This window comes from Odocoileus virginianus, chromosome 7 (genome assembly GCF_023699985.2).
Source record: "Odocoileus virginianus isolate 20LAN1187 ecotype Illinois chromosome 7, Ovbor_1.2, whole genome shotgun sequence".
Lineage (NCBI taxonomy): Eukaryota > Metazoa > Chordata > Mammalia > Artiodactyla > Cervidae > Odocoileus > Odocoileus virginianus.
The window spans coordinates 356,076-376,170 of NC_069680.1; the positions used below are offsets into that span (position 1 = coordinate 356,076).

Below are 20,095 nucleotides of genomic sequence, written 5' to 3' on the forward strand. Positions count from 1 at the left end.
AGCAGCCCACCTCCAGGACATTAAAGCAAGGCCCAAGGACACTGGCCAAAGCTGGCCACTAAGTCTGCAAGCCAACAGGCTCATTCTTTTCTTAGTGGGTGTGAAACAGTCAAAACTGTTGGTCCTCGGGCAAGTGCCGTTCTAATGGGGCTTTGAGGACATGCAAGTTTCTAGACATTTTCTTCACTCCACCCTTCAAATAAAAGACTATCTAGGAATATAAGCTTCAAAAGTTGACTACAGCAAATTTCCTCAAAGGAACCCCCAAGAGTGAAAACGCCATTCTCTGGGATCAGGTCCAGGGCCACAAGAACTCATGTGGCCCCTAACTCCGGTCTTGCGATGCTGTCCCTAGCTGCTGCTTCCAGTAAAACAGTAATGCCCTCACTGGGGTAGGGATGCAGTAAGTCGGCCCTTCCCTCCTAACATTCAGTGAACCTAAGACTGGATGCAAGGGACACCAATTGAGATACGAACTGCCCTTCCAGTTAAGGCAGAGAAAACACGGAATAAATCAGAGGGCAAGTCCTGAGGGGAGTGAAGATGAAGAGCTGAAGGTGGAGGTGGTGATTTCCAGGGGAGTGAGGAAGTGGGATGCAGGAGGGGACAGTAGATGGTTCATGAGCACCTGCCCACTCTCTGTTACCCTCATAAAGTCCTCTGTGGTGGATCAATGCTTCCATTTACAGAGGAGGAGACAAGTGACTTGCCCCAGGTCACACAGCAAGCAAATGCCAACATGGGGGGTTTAGCTCTGGCTTGTCTGAATCCAAAAGTAGTGGTCTTCGATGATGTAAGATGTACAGGTGACACAGACCCTGTGACTTCCAAAGTCAGCTAAAACAGAGTAAGTATATGCTCCAGTCCTTGCCAAAGATTTGAGTTATAATTTAAAATACACTGAAATTAAATAAATTTGAGTCAGATAGACATAGACACACACAAGCTATATATTTGCCTAAATGTAAAATGTAAGTATTCATTAAGTTCTACATTAGATATGTATGAGGGGAAAGTTTGGACCATTTGTTAAAAATTATCACCACTGGCAATACATTTTATGCCTTTGAAGGGGTTTGGACATATTAGTATAATAGCCTGAAATATAATCTTCTGTTTTCTCCTCCAGGATACGACACAAAAGCAACACAGAATGGAGGGAGGGGAGGGTGAACATTTCAGTATATTTAGGAGAAGGAACCCACAGATTCAAAAACTACATTATGGCTTCTGAAAGCCACTAGGAGTGGTTCAGAAACATGCAGAGGTTAAGTACAGGATCCATGTGTTCCCACATCACACAAAATGATTAACATTACTAAAATGCACACAGACCTGTCTACATGACCAGCACTGGTCTGTAAGCTTTACATAAATCAGTGTCTTTAAGCATTACCTCCTACCTATGAGATAAATACTATCTTAGAGATGAGGCACAGAAGAATAAAGTAACCAAGACAAAATAGTTCAATAGTAAATGGAGAAAGTAGGATTTACATCCAGGCCTTTGGGCTTCAGTGCCCACACTTATCAGCACTGAGACAGGTTGACTATCCTACAGCAGATGTACAAGATAACACTATACCATGATTTCAGTGGCAAAGGATTAAAACAACCTAAACAACATTCACAGGCCACTGTTTGTGTGTGTTATGACACCTATTCAATGGAAATAACAAATCAGATCATGAAGTAGCTCAAAATATAAGATGGAATAATTTCTGAGATGATGATTAAATAGAAAAGCCAAGTTCAAAACCCTGTGGTTAGTATGTTGTCCTTTGTAGTAGGAAAATATACATATATACATATTTAAAATACAAAGAACATTTCCACAATAGTACACAAGAAACTGGTGCCCACAACTGATGCTGAAACAACAACAATGGAAGAGATGGAAGATTCACTTTTTACTACAAATCTTTTTCTAATTTTTGAATTCTGAACATTGTCATATATCATCTATGTTTTTAAGGCAAACTCAAAAACAAAGACCATTTGAAGAGACTCATGGTGAAACGTTTTCCAACCTAATTCCCAGTAGAAAGGGTAAGTAGAATATTCTGGGACAAACTATATATATATATAAGAATGAATACATGTATATGTATAACTGAATCACTTTGCAGTACACCTGAAACTAACAAACTAACACAACATTGCAAATCAACTATATACTTCAATAAAATTAAAATTTTTACAATAAGTCATCTTAACACTAAAAAAGAAAAAGGAAGGAAGGAAGGGTGAGTAAAAAAAAGTGATCAGTCTTTCTGACCATTTTCTATTCATTCCACAGAGAGAAGTGAATAACTTCCTGCAATTTTTCATAATAGAGATTCTGAAATGCTTAGAACTAAAAATGAAAAAAATTACACCATTCACTATCCTCAACTCAGACATTTGTTTCTTAAAAATGCAGTGGACACATAGCAAGAAAGAATTCTTTGTGTAGGTGGCAGTAAAAGGTGCTTCAATGCTTGGGCTTGGGGTGTGCATGAGAGCACGTGAGAAATCCCTAAAAAAATAAAGATGACACAGGTAGTGACCCAGCACAACCACGTTGCGGCCAAAATAGAAGTGGGCATGTCACCTCCATGCCACTCAAGAAACCTAGTCTCTCATGTCCCACAAAGCATGCGAGGCATCTTGCTTTGCCAAATTTAACCAGGGACATTATTTTTAAGTTACTATAATTAGTTCACATTTGTCTATGAATCAGCCTTTATGAGGCAATCGTATCTAAGCTCCATCAGATGAAACCTGAGGCGACATCATCTCTGTTTATTATTTTGAAAAGAAAGAAAGGGTGCCAAGTTTCCTGCAACACCCAACTCAAACCCTGAAATTTGGAGGACAGAATGTCCTGTTGTCCACGCTTGAAGATAGGAATATATTTTCATCTAATACATCAGTCCCAGGTTCAGCTGGCAACAGGAAGGAACTGAATTCCAGAGGTCAAAAATAGGACTTAAGTACTAAAGCACCTTTCATATAGAATCCTATTTATGTTTTAACCCCTTCCACCGCGGCAGTTCTAAGAAGTGCTCAAGCTTATGAAAAGACATGAAAACATTCCAATCTAAAGCTCCCTGCCTACAGATTGACAAGAGATTGACAAACGTGAGCATTTTAAAGCTATTTTTACATTCCCTGATCCACAGCTTTCCTAATTAAGTTTCTCACAAAGAATGAAGTGTTTCAACAGCAAATATAAAGGTAAGGGAAGGGGGAGTGTTTCTATTTAGCCAGGGCTTCTGCTGAATGAAACGGCTCATCTAGGGGGCTCTGAAATCAGGCACATAAATACAGCAGGATCTCCAAAAGGAGCCCAGCCAGGGAGCAGGCAACACTAAGGCAGTGAGAATCTGGAAGAGGTTTAAATGGGCAACATTAAGTCCCAAGACCAAACTGGAGGCTCAATGCTGTAATTCACAGAGAACATCAGTTAGCAGCATGGCAGGAACCACAGCATGTTTGAGTGAGGCCAGTCGGTGCAGGAGAAGGATAGCTGCTATTCACTTGTCTAGAAATTATACTGAAGTCTTAATATTTTCACACACGTCCATGTGTCCTTGACAAATACATATAGATGTACCGTGTGCTCTTTTATGGCAAACACCATGGGTTCCAGTTGTGATATTTACCAGTGAGATTCCCTTCGGAAGGTCATTTTAACCCAGAAGAATTTCATTTTTTCCCCTCGAACATAACAAAAACAAATACACAACAAGGAATGATACCTGCCCTGTCTAACCTCACAGGAATTCTATAAGAACTCAAGTGAAATAGTTTTACAGTCTTTTAAAATTCACCAAACATTTATATGACACTATATGCCAGACAGAAGGTGCTGGACAATTCTTATTTTTAACAACCTGCTGACACAGGTACTATTATTATCCCTGTTTTAAGAATAAGAAAACTAAGGCCCAGAGAGGCTCAATAATGTGCTTCTGGTTGCACAACTAGGAGGTGGAATCTGAACTCTGGCAGACTAACTCTTTTCAGAGGAGGGCTCCACAGGTGGCTCAGTGGTGAAGAATCTGCCTGTCAATGCAGGAGACATGAGTTCGATCCCTGAGTCAGGAAGACCCCCTGGAGGAGTAAATGGCAACCCACTCCAGTATTCTTGCCTGGAAAATCCCATGGGTATAGGAGCCTGGCAGGCCACAGTCCACGGGGTCGCAAAGAGTCAGACACAATTTAGTGACTGAGCACGCACATGCAGACTAAGTCTATAGTATGTGCTGCTATACATTATACTATGTAGCCCATCATAATTATCATGAATTCCTTTACTTAATCCCAGCTTCACAAATGAGGAAAAGAATGCTCAGAGGTTAAGTCACAAGCAAGCCAAGATCATAAAGAATGCACATGGCAGGGAGCCAGGATTTGAAATTGGGTCTGTGCCACTCCAGACCCTGCACTTTCTTTCTTTCCTTTTTTTTTTTTTTTAATACCACAAGGTAAGGAGATCTTGGTTCCTGAAGCAGGGATCGAACCTGTGCCCCCTGCAACTGAAGCTCAGAGTCCTAACCACTGGACTGTCAGGGAATTCCCCAGACCCTGCACTCTTAATTGAAGTTAAAAAATTTCAATCCACAAATATTTATTCTGCAACTCCTGTGTTCTAACACACTTCTTTAAAATGGTAAGGAGGTGGTGGTGAAACCGAAAGGCTTTTGTTATCACCTCAGTAACTAAACTAGCCCCACGCACGCTCACCAAGTACGGACCCTGCTCGCAGCAGGTGCCCAGTGATAGCTGATGCCACTGAGGATGAAGATGATGACACGAGTATTTCAAGTGTTGGCATATAGTTTCAAAGGGGAATTAGACTCCTCAACCTGGAGGGGAAAAAGTCCTACAGGTCAGAACGCTGACAGTTATTAAGATGAACAGGTGTGACCGAGCTAACAGGTGGGACCTTGTAGGTACTTTGTTAAATCCTACTCAGCTTTCAGCTCCAGAAGCTGGCTGACCAACTCATCCTGATCCTCCTTGGACTTCCCCAGTAGTCTCATGTCACCCTGGAGGGTAAATATTAGGCTGGCCTTCCACCCTGACATCCCTGGTTCCAGCACAGGTGCCTGCAAATAAAAGGCACTCACTCACACTGTGGATTAGATGCATGGAAGGAGCAGTGTTTTATTACTTCCAAGCGCACTCGCACTCCACAAGAGTTGCCAAGCAGCAGTTCCCACACAGCAAAAGGACTCTGTGAGAATCATTTTAATTAGCACTTTTATTGTTTGTATGCAAATGTACATTCCTAAAAAAAAAAGGGGGGGGCCCTTTAAAGAGCTCTCCCCTAGGTCAACATCCCTGAGATTTTTCTGTAAATCCTTTTACATAGATAGTAAAGAGAAATTTCAATCTAGCATGAATCTGTAATAACGGAGTTAAGGTGTTTTTCTTTACAGGAATGACAAGCCTAAAATGAGGAAATGGGAGACACTTCTGGCTCCAGGACAGAGCTGCTCCTTGACTTACTCATCCCAAAATAGCATGCACCTCAGAGCACTCTTCCAATACCCAGTTCCAGAAAAGTGATACGCCCCCCTACCTGCATCCCCCTGGATGAGAGCCCTCAAAGTTATCGCAAGCAAATTTTCCAACCTCCCCTTCTGTTTCCTTCCCCAAAAGGTCCTGCTACAAGTTCAGGCAGTCCATTCTCTCTGCTGGCCCATCCCTGGTCTGTTCCCTTCCTTTGGTTCTGACCCAGGGGCTGGGCAGCTTTGGTCCTGTGCCTTAGTTCAAGGAGAAGCCCAGATGCTCCTTGAGAATTCAACCCTGGCAGAGGGCTCCGTGGACCCAGCCCAGGCCAGCCCAGCCCTGGGCGGGTGTTCCAAAAAGTTCGTCTCTTGGGGAGTCAGGGTGGGAATAAAAGTTCTGGGTGGTCAGCATGGCTGAATCCTGTCGTGAGTCACTAACCCAGCCCTGTACAGTTATACCAGGCAGCCCAGGCAGCTAGTCACCACTTAAAATTAGAGAGAACATGACAGCAAGAAGCAAACTTCTCGAAGATAAGTCCAGTGGCTAATGTCTGGGATGACTTAAAACACATGAGAAATGTGAATACCTGTGAAGGGTGGTTTTTTTTTTTTTTTTCTTTAAGTTATGATCAGACAGAAGCAAAGAAGTAACAGGCCTACTTAGGGAAGCCAGTGTAATGTGACAGCAGGCAGAGAAACAGCTGCTGACCGGTACTGCGCACCTCCTCCATCTGAGAGATGGTTCCTCATATAGGAAGAAGCACCTCTGGTAAGAGTGACTGAAAACTGAAGACAGGTGTGGAGCCCAGGAGCAGAACCACAGCCACTTTAAATCAAGTGAGGTCTTCAGGCTCAGATGAATCAGGGCCACAGTCGAAGTATCAGCAGATGTCAGAGATGAATCACTGCAATCCTTCAGAAACCTCTGAGAAAGGAATGGTGTTGAGATGAGGAAGTGATTAACAAGAGGAAGGTTCTAGAAGATACCCAGGGAAGCTCTAGCCTGGAGACTTCATAAGATCTGACATAGGTTCACCAGGAATAAAAACCAAATTAACCATTCCCTTTTAGATTAGATTAGACTAATAGTTCAGTTGAGTGTAACTTCACTTGAGTCCCATGATGTCCTTATAAATACCATTGAAGACATGTGAGCAACTAGGTGGGTTTATATATAGACAACTGAACCACCAGGTCATACACATGTGGATTTAGCCCCGCCCTCTTCATTTTGGTCAAGAACATGTATCTGGAAGTGACACAAATGAGGGGGGGACCATCACCTTGTAAGATGATAAAAGATGGATTTTCAAAGCCCATAGGTTATAAAATGAATCAAATCTAACAAAATGAAAATAAGGTGAAAATGTGCAGGCTACATCTTTTTGGAGGAAACTGGAGGGGGTAGTACTTTGGCTGACCATATGCTTCACGTGACCAAGAGCCTGAAGTGGTTACCAAAAACAGTAGCCAAGTCTTGAGCCCCTTCTCATTTAGGGAGTTCTTGGAGGAGAGCTCAGCTGCGGCTGGGGCTCAAGAGAGGCCCCCACTTGAGATACCTCTTAGAATACACCTTCAGGTAAGATGAGATGCTGCAGTGAGACGCTGACACCTTAGAAACATCTGCTATCGTCAAGGCTGGGTCTGTCTCAAGGTGGTCATTCTCAAAACTGGCCAGCATAAGGACCACTGCTGGTGAGGGGACGGGTCAGGGAGGAGTGAGTGTCAGGAGCATTTCAAATTTGGTGACGTCCTTCTCACCCAGTGACCTTGACTGACAAGCCAAGATCCCTGAATGGAAACGCCTGGTTGGAATGCCTTCTTAGCTCAGTGAGACAAGCACCTTGGGAGTCATTTATTCCAAGGAAGGGGACACCCCTGAAGGAAATGAGTAGATGCTAAGCAGAGAATAGAGCAAATCAAAATACTTCTGACGCAGTCCAAACCCTTGGCTGATGTACTTTCAGTTCAATACCTGGAACTCAAGACCAGCCCAGAGAGAATCTGAAGCAGGCTGCCAAGTGGCTGGGAGCCAAGAAAGTCCAAAGTGACTTCAGAAACTGCTAAGACCAAAGACACCAGGCGCGTCTGAAGCCAAAGGACCTCTGAGCTGAAGTGGGCTAAAGGGCGCGTTGGACACCATCTAGCTTTTACTATCAAAAGTGGGGAGAATATGGAGGTGCTTGTGGGAGGCAGTGCTGGAGAGTTCCCTAAAGTAATGAATTTGAAGACCCTGGTCTTCAAAGAACTTTTTCCAAAATGAGCATTTTTTCATCATGTACTATTTGGTTAGTTAACAGAGGAACCAAAAGGTTCAAACCAGTCAAGTCATCCCTTGTGCTCAACGACTGGACCTTCCATTCCTGGAACTGACCCTGAGATACTTTGGACCATGGGTGACGAGCAGAGAGTTCAGCCGATCCGCAGTGAACTGAAACCGACCTCACAAAACTGCATCATTCATGAACAGGCAGTAAGGCAACTAGCCACACCCCACCCTCTGCCGGGCCGAGACTTTAACCCTAAACAGAACATTCTAAATCTCAGATACTGTCCGAAAGCTCAGAGACACGTTTTGGAGATGGAAAATATACAAACAAGCATTTCTAGGCACTCCACCTAGTATCCTATACTCCAGAGATGGGTCTGGAAACTGAGAGGTAACTTTCTTTCTCTCCCCCAAGGCGCCTCCTTTCAGCGCCCTGGCGGTTCTGCTTGCTCCAAAAAGGAAACTTCCATCCGATACTATCGGTCTTTAACACGCGCTAAGGGCAATTCGGAGTCAGACGCAGGAGTGGCAATAGCCAGGAGGGACAGGCTGAAGCAAAAGCAATGAGTATTTGAAACCACAAGCCCTGAATCTGCAATTCCTCTGTTTACCTAGAAACAGTTGCTGATGCTCACCCCAAAGATAAACAAGGACAAACCCGGAAAGGGAAGGGGAAGCAGTGAGGTAAGAGCTGCTGTCAGCCTGGCAGCACGCAGAGGAAAAGCGCTGTCAGGACGCAGTCTTCCTCCTGACGAGAAGAATGAGATAACAGACTGCTATGAATAGTGATTAGAGGCTGTACCCGGGCGCGAAGCAGACGCAGAGACTCACCACCTTCACACACTGGAAAGTCATCCACAGACAATTTGGAGGTTGCTATGCTACAGTGGAAAGAACATGGCATGTGAAGTCAGAAGAGGTGACTGGGTCCTGGCTCTGCCTCGAGCAAAGCTGTGTGACATCAGGCCTGGCACTCAACCTCTCTGAGTTTCAGTTCTCTGTGAACTGTAAGATGAAGGAGTAGATTTATAATAGCCAAAACATGCAAACAACCTAAATGTCCATCAACAGATAAGTGGAAAAAGAAGACGTGTATACATATGATGAAATATTACTCAGTTGAAAAAAGAATGAAATGCCATTTGCAGCAACATGGATGCAACTAGAGATTATCATACTAAACAAAGTAACTCAGGAGGAGAAAGACAAATACCATATGATATGTGGATTCTAAAATATGACACAAATGAACCTATCTATGAAATAGAAACAGGAGGCAGAGGGAGGGAAGGATTGGAATTTGGGGATTAGCAGACGCAAGCTATTATATATAGGACGGATAAACAACAAAGTACTACTGTATATACAGCACAGGCAACTATACTACATACCCTGGATGGAAAAGAATATATGTATATAAGAAAATAGAATAAAATGAATGAGTTAAGGCTAGCTGCCGTCATAGTTTTCTTCCAGTTCTAACATTCCGTTATACTATTATGCTAAATACTGCAGCTCCGTCAGTCATGTCCCCTTCTACTGAATACCTTCTGTATGTCCAGTGCTCTGCTGAGTACTAGAACACTCTTGCACTCAAGGAACTGTCCAGTCACTTATGGCAGCAGCCTGTAAACAAGCTTCTACAGTATGCAGGGAGAGACACGTGGACAGGGCAATGCGTCAGCTGACCCCACATAGAAAGAGGGCAATCAGAACAGCTTCCCAGAAGTGATGCCCAGGTCAGTAGTTGAAGTAGGTAATTAGACCAAAGGAAAGGGCAAAAGAATCTTACATACAAAATGATCCCCGGAGAGGAATGGTACAATAGGGCATGCATGATGGGAGGAGTTCAGAATAAAGTAGTAAGAAAAGCTCCTGTCAGCACCCCAGAACTCCTACAGCCCTCTGCTGTTCATCCTAACACCTCTCTACACAGTCACACTCTCAGGGTTGGCGCATGCCAACACAAGGCCAGTCCACCAAGCAACCAGCCAACTCCCGCCCCCAGCCTGTCCCTCTTGCCCTGGGTCACATGGCCAAGCTACACCTGCTTCACACACAGGCTTCCTCCTCGTCACACAGCAGGCCTTGCTTTCAACCCTTGCTTGGTCCCTGGTGCCCAACCCACAGCAGCTGTTCCAAATAGTTTCCATCTTCCTCAGAGCCACGGCCGCAGCCCACCCACCCCACTCATGCTCAGTAGACCACCCTCCCCACCTCCTCTGCTCCTGGGAATGCCTGTCCAAGCACTGCTCCGTAGCAACCTTTCTGCCCACCTGTCTCAGCTCCTTCCTGCATAGCCGGGCCAAGCTGCGGGGACCTCTGCTCATCAATACAGAAGAAAGTAAAAGGAAACAGAAACCATAGTCATCCATTCATGCAGGCTGTTGCCCATGCTTCTGACTGGACTCTGAAACAGCACACTTAACTGGGATGAGGTTTATGTGTCTACCCGCATGCCAAAAGGTTTTATGCAAATATTATTAGCTAATCCATAAACACTGCTTGAAGAAACAAGTAAACAAGATTTTGCTGTTTTTTTTTTTTTTTTGCAGCACCATTCAGCAATGTGGGATCTTAGTTCCCTGACCAGGGATTGAACCTGTGCCCCTCTGCAATGGAAGCACAGTTTTAACCACTGAACCGCCAGAGAAGTCCCCAAACAAGTAAACAGATTTAGATGTTGAGTTGCAAATACACAGTATCTCCAGGCATGTGAACCAAGAACATAGCCTAGGACTCTGCCAAAAAGATCCTTTCTATTAACACCATGGCAAGGCCTTCACCAGCTGGCCCCTGCTTTGCTCCTACACACACAGTCCATTTAATGCCAACCCAAGCAGCACTGGATCATGGCAGTGCCATTTAGTTCTGAAATAAATTTCCTAAAAACACAATGTAATATAAATGCTTTTAATATAAAAAGCATACTCCTATAGGTTCCATATATTCTATATACATTATACTGAACTGTGTGTATAGTTATTTATTTTTCCATGTTCTTGGTGCCAGCATAAGCTCTCAGCCAATGGACAGCATAGCATGGCCTGAGACAATTGCTGATCCAGCCCCAAGCAAACCACCCTAGCGGTCTCTAGGGCACCGCCCTGTGTTAACATGTTCTACAACGTGTATTGTTTACTCCACTAAAACCTGTCTACCGTTCATTTATTTTTTGTTCTAGTCAACAATTTTGACTCATAATGGCCAACAGGTGGTCTGCAACTGGTGTTGGACCTGCTATCAAGAAATAAAGGACAAACATCACCCAGGGTTGGTAAATTCAAGTGTCCAAGAGATTGACCAGTTAACATGGGTCGGTTTATAGGCTGGGAGCACTGATCAATGGAAACTCTATAGAATGCCAGGAAGATAAATCCATTTGCCCACACCATCTACTAAATAGAGCTAGAGAACTCTCTTGCAAGGTCAGGGTGACATTGTGAACTCCTGAGTACAGAACTCCTTATACATTGTTCTCTCATGTCTATTCCAGGTAACCATGAGGAAGAAACGGCATTAGGAATCCTCTTCCATTTGATAGGGACAGAGTTAAGGGACAAAATAGGTGATTAAATAGTTAATTCCACTAGGGGATTGGAAGTTAAAAAAAAAAAGTATATATATACATAATATATGGGAGACCCTTGAAGTTAATGATCAGTCAGGAAAGCAGGGTTGCTTAGCAACAAAACCATGCAACAGAAGCACAAGACATGCCGCAAAACAGTAAGACAATGGTGGCATGAGACCCACATCCTGCTCAGCAAGCTCAGTAAGTTAATGACCCCAGATCATGCTATCTGCACATATTAAAAAACAAATCTATGGAAAGGTGACATTTTAGTGTGAAAGACCCTGTCCATAGCCAGGACAGTATTAGCGTGACCATATAGAGACAAGAAAATTCCCCTGCTCAACCTGGAGGAGGCGTTAGTAATGAAAGTGTGATGTCTACTCAAGCATGAGAAAGAAGGTGGTCTCCTTCCCCTCCCGGCTTCTCCTTTGATTATAAAGGAAAGTTTTCAGGGTGTGACACTCTCTCACCCTGATGGCTTGTAAGCTTCATGAACATCCTATTCTAATACATCATTTTTTATTTACCACTTTGCTTCTCATTGAACTCTTTCTGCGCTGAGACATAAAGAACTGGATCTCCTCGGCACTTCCTGAAACACCACCTAATGGTTTCACATTGAGATGTTGGTCTTCTAACCCCCTAGAACTGGTTATGTAGTTGGTCCCCAGAGTTTCCCAGAACTCATGTGCAGCTCTGCGTGTGTGGGGCACATGGCAGTTTGACAATTCTAGACTGTTGGGGTTTGAGTGAAACTCAAACACAATCTCATGACATATAAGAAACAAACAAAGCCTAGGGAAGGGTGGGTTGTCCCTGGGTAGGTGGCCAGTAAGGGCCCAAGAGGTTACCAGAATGAGAATTACTGTCTCTTCCTTGGCCAGTCCAGCAGACCAAGAGTATCCGAAGAGCTTTCACCCAAAGCCAAGCAGCTAGAAATGAAAAAGGATCGAGAGATTATCACCATTCTGGCTAGCATTTAGTTTTCGGAAGTTTACAGGAATAATTTTAGAAGGAAAAGGGCGTTATTAGAAACAGACTGATCACAATAGCTTGTAAAATGGGAATGATTTAGATTAAATTCACATGGTTATTAAAGTTTTAGGATTGCTTGTTGGCTTTTGTTGGTGTGAAGCTCCCTTCCTATAATCTACTGAATATTTTGGACCAAAAAACTAACAGCTTTGTTTCACCAAAACATCAGGTACTTCTGTCATCCAGTTTTATAATTTTTTTCTGCTTATTATAAAAAGGGAAACTAAGAAATCTTCAAGTTCCTTCAAGTTCAGTAGTTCAGCTCCATTTGAAAGAAAGAAAAAAAAACCGAACTATTTAAGAGCAAATATAATTAGTAGATTTGTATAAATGTTTCCAACATGGTAATTTTATGAGCAAACCACATTACACAGAGTACATGATTTGTTTCAAAATTAATGTAATGTTTGGATATCTGTAAAGAATACTGAAAAATTACATTATTGCTGTCTTTCCTTCCCCTCTTATTTAAAAAGGCATACATCTCTTTAAGAAAAAAAAAAAAAAACATGTTTCACTCCACAGACAATTATTTTTCTATCACTGTAAATGTAGTTTCCACATTTAAAAAGGGGGATACCAAAATGATTCTTTGCTGAACCTCAATATCCTTTTATCTGTCAAGATAAGATTTTAAACTGATACTGAAAGTCAGGAGTTACAAAGGCTGGAGTTACATAGGCTGAGAGGGCCAACCAGATAACAAATGACGGTCTGGGGGCTGCAACAAATTGGGACTCATGTGCTCTCATGTGATGGGACAGTGGCTGCTCCACTCCAGCCTATGCTGTTCCACTCCAGCCTATGGTGTTCCACGCAAGAATATGGCTCAGCACTGTTAGATATTCCCACTGTGTACAGCAGCTAGAAAACCAATCATGTGAAACTTCCCCAACTTTGAAAGTTCTGGTCACTTACTTTAAAAACTTTTAAAATACTGGTGTTTCATAGACAGTTTGAAGAACAAAATGCTATAAACATGATTAATTCAGGAAGCAAATTCAGTGTCTAGAAACACAAACTTATTGGAAAATGAAGGATGGATTCCATACACTGTTTTTTTTAATATACTCTTTTTTAAACCTATATTATTCCCCTATAATAGCTTTTCTCTTGCCCAAGGGGAATGAGGATGGGGGAATACATAAATTTGAGGAAAAAGATTGAAATTAGCTGTTAGAAAGCAAGGTAAAGATACCTTTACTTCCTTCTTTAATTAAAACAACAGAAATTCATTTAAGAATATTTTCAGCTTTTGAGTCCATGTTGAGACAATTCCAGAAGTTGCACATTTCATCCAAGTCAGGCTGCCTTGAACATAGCAATTTTCCCTAAACTTTTTGTCTAATCAGAAATGCCACCCAGAGGTACCCAGAGGCAGCCACTTTTATAATGGTATGTTAATAGTTTATATGACTAAGTTAGAAGGCATGATAACCAGATGGGGGAATGTCATCTATTTAAAATGTAAAAGTACTATCTATGCAAATTATGTTGGTACATATGCATGGTGGTGGAGGGTGGTGGTGTTCTTGACCCTTCCTCTCACAAAAAAGCCTAAGAACCAATACCTGATTATAAAAGTGAAAGTTCAATTGTGCAAGTTCAAGCACAAATAATGTAGTCTTTTTTTTTTTTCAAACATACTCCTGCAGGAACATTTTTTTTTTTTCTTTTAAATTACTGATGGAATCAGCAGACCAGAAAAAATCTCTCTTACTGAGGAAAACAGTGAGTCATCTCTATGCCGATAAGAGACTGCAGGACAAGGGCACTGTTGTGAAGCAGGTATCAGGTGGTGCCTGGTCTAAATCAGTCAGTGGAGTAATCAAGATCATTTCTTTCCATGACATTCAGTGATCACTGGAGATGATGTTGATGGCCTTATCTCAGTGGCATCCCCAAGCACAATCTAACATCTACTTCCCCAAACCTGGTGAGGAGGATGAGAGACTGAAAAATATCTCACCATTTGTAATGACTAGATAGAAAAGGAGAAAAGTATCTTGTTTTTACACATGGTTGGCTGGCAAATGTGATACAATTCCCTGTTTGTTTTAAAAGTATAAAATCAAACGTGTGAATCTCTTGGAGAAACATCAACCCTAAGAAATGTGGCTGCTGCACAGAACGGATGTCATGGCTCTGTAAGACACAAAAATATTGGCCAGAAAACAGCTTTATGAACCTCTGGGAACACAAACAGACATGGTAGCCCAGGAAGATACTTTTAGACAATGACCTCTGCAGAAACAGACCCCCAAAGAGCACACACTCCAAACAGTGTGGTGATCCACTCATTAGTCTTAGACACTGGATTCAGTCTGGCTTCCAAAAACAGTTACAACTTGGGCAAATTACTGACCTTTTCTGACAGGTGCTGAGATTTTTAAAACAAGGAAAATGAGTTTGGGAAGATCATTTTGAATGAACTCTGGGGTTAGGAACTATCAACCACAACAGATTCCAAATCCCATGTTCTGATCCACAATGCAATAAGACTTTGCTCTACAGGGCAGCAGGGAGATGACCCATTGAAACGAGTATTATTTGTGCCTCAACTCATGGCAACTACACCCCATTTGAATTCACATTTGTCTAAGGTGGCTGAATAAAATATTAGTCAGAAACAGTCTTGAATCCTTTTTGAAAGAGCAAAAGAGGAAATGAAATTGGCCTTATTGACGTTTTTGTAACACACAGAAATGTGAAGGTCAAGTTAAAGAGGCTGTAGGGGAACAGAATTTGCCACCCCAAAACATATCTCTTTGGCATATTATTTTAATCCAGTTATAGTTTCTAAGAAACAACAGACATGGGAAAAATTCTGAAAACCAAACAGAAGTGACCCTTTTAGAAGAAACACTTAAAGGCAAATCTTCACTTGTAAGGGTGTCTCCCCGGCTGTACCAGGTAGAGGAGGATTATCAGACCTCTAGAAACTCTTATCAGTGGATAAAATGATGATTAATCTACATAATAACCTTACCTTAGCTTACAGTCCTTTTCCTGGTCACCTCCCATAACTGACTCTCATCCTCTTTTATCTTTAGCTAAGGATAATATTGAAAGCTAGTGTTGGACACTTGAGGGAGTTACTTGAGTTTTCCTGGGTCTCTCCCTTGCATACAGGTTGTTACACTTCTGTTTAGTTTTCTCCTGTTAATCTATCTGATGTCAATTCAAATCTTAGACCAGTCAGAAGGACCTAGAACAGTAAAGGAAAATTTCTTCCCAAAGCCTCACACCAAGTTGCTGATGAACATGAAGACTTACAACAAATAAAGGCAATGGAGATTAAACCAACAATGACCTTGGTCAACATACACATCAAGCAAGAGTTCCGATAAAAACAAGTAGTGAAGGAAATTTAGATTTTTCTAGGTCATTTGTTAAGCCAAGAAGAAGTACTATTATTCTTTTGAAAGGTAATACATAAACCAAAAGATTTAGGACAAAAGGGTGGATGGAGACTGTAAAGTAAGTTCCCTTCATATACCACTGCCCCTCTCCAAGGTTACTCATCTCCAACAGCTCCTTCTAAGATGGCCCATATGCACATGAGCAATGAAGCACTATTCTGCACACCTGGATTTAAAAAAAAAAAAACATAAGGCAGATAGTACCATTTTTAAATGTCCCACCACTCAAGTCTCTGGGGGCATGGGAAGGTACCAAATTTCTTTTTTCTCCTCATTCCTAAAACCACTTACTAAAAAGGAAACAGGAGAAATCCTCACCCTGTGACTGCCAGGACGCTTCATTCTTTTTAATCTTATTTAGGTTCCACTCTGAGCAAAGATGACAAGTGAAAACCAGGGTTGCTATCAATCGTCATGAACATTCCACTGAAACCTTCATTTTACCATAAATCAGTGGTTTCAGATATAGAATGCTACCCAATAAATGCTCATTTTCCAGAGATTAGATATTCCCTGAGTCTCACTGAGAACATTTTCACCAAAACACAAGGGTCTTGAGATACATGGAAAAGCAAGTGACGGATGCCCATTACCCTGGGCAATTTGAAACAGCACATTTCAGCATGCTGCTTAGCCCACTGCCCTCAACAGCTGCACAGTTTTCCATGCTTTTGTCATTTGCACAAAAGGCCTTTAAAAAAAAAAAAAAAAAGACAAAAAACCAAGCCTGGAGAAAAAGTGGAAATGTTTTAAGAAGAAAATCTTGAAAATATCCAAGAACATCTGGGGAGGGCTAACCTGAGACTCACAGGGCAGCCAGAGAGGTGGGACCCTAAACCTGGGAGAGGGAGGAGGCAGACAGGCTTTGAGTTGGTAACTTTGGGAAGGGGGCAAAAGTGTCTCTGGGGGCTGGAGATAACCAGACTAAAGAAATTTCCCAGGTAATGTGGAAACAGAAAAATCAAGGAGTCCAGGGATAATATGCAGGAAGCTCAGTGGGGTGTTTTCTCTGGGAAGGGGGCAAAACCAATATAGAGCTGTATTCTGTGCCAGAAACCCACAAATAGATGAAAATGGAAAATGTGTTTGCTCAAAAAATAATCTTCTCATATCAGTGGCTGATGATTAAAGGTGTATGGGTGGTCCTGAAACACATACATCTACTACAACCATCACTGTCTATTTTTGCTGCTTTATTATCTTGTAGCATTTATCTTTGGTATTTCAAAGATATCAAAATATTTCATAAATTTTGGTCCTGCAAATCAAGGTTGTCTGTTTGGCTTTTTCATAAAATTATATCACAACGTTCACTGCCAAATTACTGATTTTCAGGGACTGTTTTCCATTTAGCAAACCTTCATTTAATAAAATTTTGTGTGTGATCAGAGAATGAAAAAAATTTGCAATGTATTAACTAACAGTGAATTAAACTTCATCAAAATAGCTTGTAAAAGTTCTAGTGCATGTAAAGAACAGTGTAACTTACAGGCTATTTATTACTGGCAAAGGATGCTGGATCTTTCTGCTTGCTAGCCAAAGACAGCCATGTGCCACTTGCATAAACGCAGTTTATAATTCACTCAGCTGGCTAGATTTTAAAGCATGCAATTCTAAAACTAATTTTCTTGATTTGGAGGAGTCACACTATTTCCATTTTTTTAAAAAAAACATAAGGTGAGGCTTTATTACTATTTTCATGTCATCTCACTTGAATCATTTATATTTGTATTACATGAACTTATCCCTTATTCAGCAGTTTATACCCTGATGCTGGGAAAGATAGGAAGCAGAAGGAGAAGAGGGTGACAGAGGATGAGATGGTTGGATGGCATCACTAGTTCAATGGACACAAACTTGGGCAAATTCTGCGAGATGGTGCGGGGCAGGACAGGGAAGCATGGCGTGCTGCCGCCCATGGGGTAGCTAACAGTCAGACATGACTTGGCGACTGAACAAATCCCTTATTCATTAGAGATGTGTCTTCATTCACTTCTTAGTAGGAATTTTATATGGAAAATCAACACTTTGCCTTTTTCTTTGTCCAAATTCTACCTATCCCTTCTTTCTCTCCCTGAATCACCATATCCAGTCTCATAGCTTCAAATACCATCTACATGCTGATGACTTTCAAAGGTACATTTCCAGCTCCAGCCAACTCTGAATTTCTAAATCTCTATGAATATTGAATGGGCATCTCAAACTTAATATGCCCAAATGAAACTCTCAGGGTCCTCCCCAAACCTCCTTCTCTGTTCCCCATCTTAGTAAATAACAATACCATTCACCTAGCCAAAAACACTGGACTTACCCACTTTCCTTTTTGCTCATACCACATAATCAATCCAGCAAGTTCTACCTTCAAAATATACCCTGAGCTTGACTAGATCACATCATTTTATATTCACCATGTTAATCCAAGCCATGCCCTTATCTCTTGCCTAGACCAGAAGGGCCACCTACAGGTCACACCGATTCTATTCTTGCCCCCAAAAGTCTGTTCTCCATTCAGAACCCAGAGAAATAATTTTAAAGCTCAAAGAAGATCATATCACTATTTTACTCAAACTTCTCAAAAGGTATCCAATCACACACAAGGTTTCGGAGTAAATCTCAACTCCTTATCATGCCTACAAGATCTACCACTGACCTCATTTCATATCACTCTGCTCCCCATAACCACTCCCCAGCTCAAGGCCAGCCAGACTGGCTGCCTTCCTGTAGCTCTATCCTGCCAAGCTCAGCCTACACCAAGGCCTTTCTTTTTGCCTTCTGTTTCCTCTGCTAACCACTTCTCCCCAGATTCCTTCACTACATTCAGATCTCTGCACTCAGTTTCTACCCACCCCTCTCCAAACAAAGACCTTCTCAGACCTCTTTCAAAAGGAACCCCTCAGGTCTGGGGAAGAATGGATACATGCACATGTATGGTTGAGTCCCTTCACAGTTCACCTGAAATTATCACAAAATTGTTCATTGGCTATACCCCAATACAAAATGCTTCTGATGTTAAAAAGAACTCCTCTCTTCTTTTACAGCACTTATCACTCCCTGAAATTTTATTATCTATTTAGTTATTTCCTTCATTCACAAAACACTTATTCATGAGCACCCACCACATTTATGTACAAGGTGCTCTTCTAGGAGCTGGGTAGAGAGCAGTGAATAAGATCCCTGCCCTCATGGAGGTCACATTCTTGTCACCCCACTCAAATCCAAGCTTCAGTCCTCTGAGTCTCCAGTGCCCAGAGTAGTGCCTTGGCACAGAGTGGGCATTCATACATGTTTACTGAACGGAGGGAGTGTCCCACCCACCTGAGACCACCTGCTTCCATGAGGACTCCACCATAGACCTCTTCCTAAAAGATGGGACTCTGAGGAAGCCAGAATGTCCACTGTGTCCCTTTAGGCACAGTAATGGAGACAGTCAGCCTCCCATGTTTCAGCTGGGTCCCTAACCTTGGACCTGACCAACTGCCCTTCTTTCCCACCCCACCCCAGCAACCTGCATAGTCCCCAGGTGGCCATGCCTCCAGGTCATGTCTCACTGGGTCATAAGAGCATCTGATTCACCTAGTTAGGAGTGGACCAGGTAGTCAGCAGCAAACAAACCAGCTTCTCTCAATCAATAAAGAATGGCTGGAATAAAGACACATGGGTCATATTGCCTTCCTGGCTCATGGTCCCCCCAGCTCAGAATTCACATGAGACCTTCACCATCAACTAGCTAGTATGCCTCCAAGCACTCTTAGCATTAGAACACACTGGTGTTAAGGACATATTTTTGCCTCTTTCAGCTGCCACAGATGCAAGACATTTACCTGCTGTGATGAGTAATTAAGTTTCTTTTGGAAAGCGGAAGAACATTTGTTAACTGTGAAATTATCTGATGGCAAATAAAAATGAAGGTAATTGTGAAACAGAGTTAATTTATCTTTCTTAAAAATGGCAGCTGGAGTGGTAGGAAGGAAAAAAATGAAAATGCAAATCCCTTGAAGAACCACTCTGGAGGACTCAAAATATGTGTTTAAAAATCCGTGTCTAACATACGCGTTCACTTCTCAACTTGTTAGCACAGAATCACCCTGCTCTACATCTCAGAACCAAATAGGATTACTCCATATTTGCTCAGCATTTTATTCCCTTGGAAGCATTCTCACATAATCTTTTAGCAGAGCAGGAGTCATTTCACTGTCTGCAGGCCCAGGGAGGTCAAAAAATGCACAATAAATAGCAGAACCAAGTAGGTAGCAGAACTCATATATGCCTAGGCCAGTCCCAGTTTCCTTCC

The 20,095-nt window shown here is 42.1% G+C and overlaps 1 protein-coding gene across 49 annotated transcripts in view; it reads right to left on the reverse strand.

Annotated features, from left to right (window-relative positions):
- Window positions 1–20,095, reverse strand: part of SORBS1 (sorbin and SH3 domain containing 1) — a 229,905-nt gene that overhangs the window by 147,454 nt on the left and 62,356 nt on the right. The gene's annotated exons all lie outside the window — the stretch shown is intronic.